Here is a 3,932-nt window from a genome sequence, read left to right as displayed (position 1 = left end):
GAAGAGTGGGCATGTGGGCTTCTATCAAAAGAGGAAAAGATACCGCTATCGCTATGCTCATATCTCCCTTCCCTCCTCCAGGTGAGAAGCTGGTGTTGAGAAATGACATCTAATCTTTTGGTATCGATCATATATTCTAGGTGGATCACTTTTTTTCTTCAACTAAAATGGGCTGATCTAGTGTTTTTAAATGACCTTCCCCGATCAGAGAAGGGAAAGAACTCTCTTGAACAGTGAGGAGCACAACGATTTGTGCTCTGAGTGATACAGCTTCTGTAAAGGAGTACAAGGTGTTGTGCTAATAAAAGGAGAAATGAGATAAGGAGCAGTAAGGAGGATAAAACAAGTAGAGTTAGGTTCTTGTGTGTAATCGATATGTCTCCCGGGAGAAAACCCTCTATCAATACAATTATTCGAACACCTATAGCTAGCTTGCTTTAGCTCCAACTACTGCTAGCTTTACCTGCAACACAACTATCTTCCGAAAAACAAGTTGTTCGTTGCCCGACGCGGCTTTGGCTCTGCCTGCCTGGCACTAAAGCATCTATAGATTTAGGATTTGCCTATGTACCATCATCCGTCCTCTAAGTAATATGTATTCTTCCTCTAAGGTTCCCCCTCTAAGGAGGGTTGTGTAGTATTTAGCTTACAAGGATTGACTCGACACCATCGATGCGTAGTCTATCAATCAATTTAATGGGACTTATTTATATGCCTGTTACGAGGGGAATCTTCCTGTTATTAAATCTATCTCTTCAATCTGCTTACTGGTTTGCTTCTAGGCCAATGGAACATCTATTGCTTCCTAATCTGGAACTAAACTAAATAGAAATATTGGTCAAGTATTGGGAAAAGGAAAGAGGCCCTTTTATTTTTCAAAAATAAGAAGGAGATGTGCATAGCGTTGTAAAGATCGGCAGAAGAGGAAGGGTGCAGTTAAGTTACAACATCTTCTGTTTCCAAGTCGATAGGCTTCTTTTGATAAAGGAAACTATTCCTCTGCTCGCTATACTCAAACCCTTGCCATTTCCTTGATTCCCGTTGAGAAAACAATCGATTGTCCATTTTAGGACCTATTCTTCAGAATATAGAGGTAGCGAGGATCTAGAAATGATGCGATGACTCCAGTTCGATCCTTTTCTGATGAAATGAATGAATTACCACGCTTTCCGCCGGCTAATAAAGAACTTTTTGATGATCGATTGCTTCACCCATGATCTGATGATCTTGCTATAACATAACGATACTGCATTTCCCCTCTTCCTTGTCTCTACATAACTTACTTGTTCATTGCTCGACTCAAGGGAGGGGCTCTATATAGCTGTTTTGCCTTCTTTCTTAGACTCTCAGGTGAGCGCTTAGGCCAATCCACAATTACCAAGGCATGATTGAATCTGCCAAAGAGAAGGGAATAGATGATCTCACTGGAAAAAGTTGCGTAACCCCCCCCCCCCTGTTTTTTTGCCATGATTTCAAGATTTTGACCTGATTTATGAGAAAAGAACTTCGTTTTGCATTAACCCGAAAGAATCTCCTTATAATTGAGTGTGCAGTAAAGGGGGTTGTTACACCAAATCCCTCTGGTGAAGCTCTATCCAACTGCTTGTTAATAGCGGATTGGGTATTGGTCGATCGAAAGCTATGATACGCAAAATCCTCAGCAGAATGAAATGCGGACTACAATTAAGTTAGTTGAATAAGAGAGTAAGGAATGGGACCATCAACAGGAACTCTTGAATTGGGGGTTTTTCACACTACCTATAGAGAGATTGAACCAACACGGTGCCCACGGTAACTCCTCCACCCGTACTGTTTGCTTTCGTGGGGCTTTGCTACGCTTTGGATCTTATCAGGTGGCAACCACCTTCGGTTCTAGACTCTGGCACTTCCCCTGGCTGTGGCACTTTCACTGCCGCCTACTCCTACTATTGGGTCGGTTGTGGTTGGTGTTTTTATTCGAAAGTGGAGAATAGATTGTTCATTGCGAAGGAAATTAGAAATCTACATACAAGGGTCAAGATGTAAGGTCTAGTTAAGTGGACGGTCCAAAGATCAGGGAAAAGGGTAGACCGGGACATGGTTGCAAGGGCTATATATCTATATAGTTACAAATGAATGAAAATGCCATGCTTAATGCCAAAAGAATAAGCTCTTGATACGGATCCCTTTCATCTTGTAAATAAAGTAGGGGAGTCCGTAACTATAGCTTCCTACCATAAGTCGGACATTCAGCTAATACTGAAGAAATCTTCTTCTGGGGACACCTCTCTAAAATAAGAATGAGGCGTTTTTTATCTTATTAGTTTTCTGATCGAGAAATGTTAGAATGTAGTTATTTTTCTGAAACAGGATATTCAACATGCTTTCCTCGACCAGATCTATTTACGGGAGTCGTATTTCGAACTGACCCCGGGTTTGATCTAGAAATGGTAAATCCTATTTGATCTTCAAGGTTAAGTACTTCTGCGAGACTATCAGCATCTTATCTGGTTGATAGCACTCAACCCACTGACTATACGTTTTATGTGGGAGCCCTAACTCCACCATGCAATTCAACAAGCTGAGGACGGAGAAGTCAACCGGTCTCATGTTTTCTTGTTTTCTTTTTAAAGAACCTGCCCCAAAGGAAAGAATATTATAGGGGAAGAGCTAGCTTCATTCCAACCGGATGGGCTAAAAGCTTTCGTTGAGACAAAGAAGGCAAAAAAAAAGTTCGAGAACAGGATAACTAACGTTTGGAACCAAGAGATCTCATAGTTCTTCAAGTGAGAAGCTGAGAAGGGATGACACCCATTTGACCTAGAAGACCGATGATCAAGTGTCAAATTCTAAGCCAAGAGATGGCAATGGGACTATAGGAGCACTGTACTAAACCACCATACCATACCGGTGACTTCACCAACCGAAACCAACTCAAATAAGTTCAGGGAGGAAAAGAAGACGGTCATGATAGATTGGTGAATGAGGAAGGAAAAGAAAGCCTAAACTATCCAAGTAAGATAGCGAAAGAGAAAGCTGTCTTTAAAGCCTGTTTTGACCAAGCAAGCAAGCTGGAGCACCTTTCATGCTAGCTTCCCATCGCTCGAAGTACACTTCCGGTGCACTTCTCACTGCTCAACCACTTTATCTTTAACCTAACCGCCTTCTAAAACTTCCACGGGAAAGCCAGTAGAGTATGCCTTGGTTTAAGAGAGGAGCTCAGGTCCATCTTGTGCTCACAATACATCTTATTTAGTAGGACCTCTGGGCTCTTTAGAGAAAGGTGAATTCTCTACTTGTTAACCATGGATGCCTGTTATATTTACTTATAGAGTGAAGAACAAGCCCACTTTCCATATCCCTTTCGTCCGGATGATCGATTGCCTCATTCTTCTTCGAAAATAAGTGCATTTGGCCATTGTGTTTTTCCAACTTTCTGTAATAGATCTGGGCATGCATGGTTTTCAATAGATAACCCTAGGCCTTCTTCATTTCCCCACGGGCATTCACTTCTCTTCAAGCTCGGGATTAGCGAAACATGGATCCGACGCCCATCTCTTTTTCCACTTTGCAAGGCTGAGAGACTTTACCAATTGAGAAAAAAAGCATGAGCAGGATCAGCAGAGGCAAAATCAAATTAAATGGCTTATTTGCACCTTTCTTTGTAGTGCATTTTAGGTTAGTGTAGAGGAGAAAGTAAAATAAGGAAAAGGAAGAAAAGAGGAAGAAGGAAGAAGGAAAAAGAAGAAGAAAAAGAATGAGAGGAAAAAGGAAAAAAAGAAGAGGAAGAAAGGAGAAAAAGAGGAGAGGAAGAAGAGGAAAAATAAATAAGAAGAGGAAAAAAGAAGAAAAAGAAGAGGAGAAGAAGAAAGGAATAGAGGAGAAGAAGAAAAAATAGAAGAAAAAAAATCTATTTTTTCTTCTTCTCCTCTATTCCTTTCTTCTTCTCCTCT

This window comes from Triticum dicoccoides, chromosome 1B, assembly GCF_002162155.2.
Source record: "Triticum dicoccoides isolate Atlit2015 ecotype Zavitan chromosome 1B, WEW_v2.0, whole genome shotgun sequence".
In the NCBI taxonomy this organism is placed as follows: Eukaryota; Viridiplantae; Streptophyta; class Magnoliopsida; order Poales; family Poaceae; genus Triticum; species Triticum dicoccoides.
Note: the sequence above shows the minus strand (reverse complement) of the source record.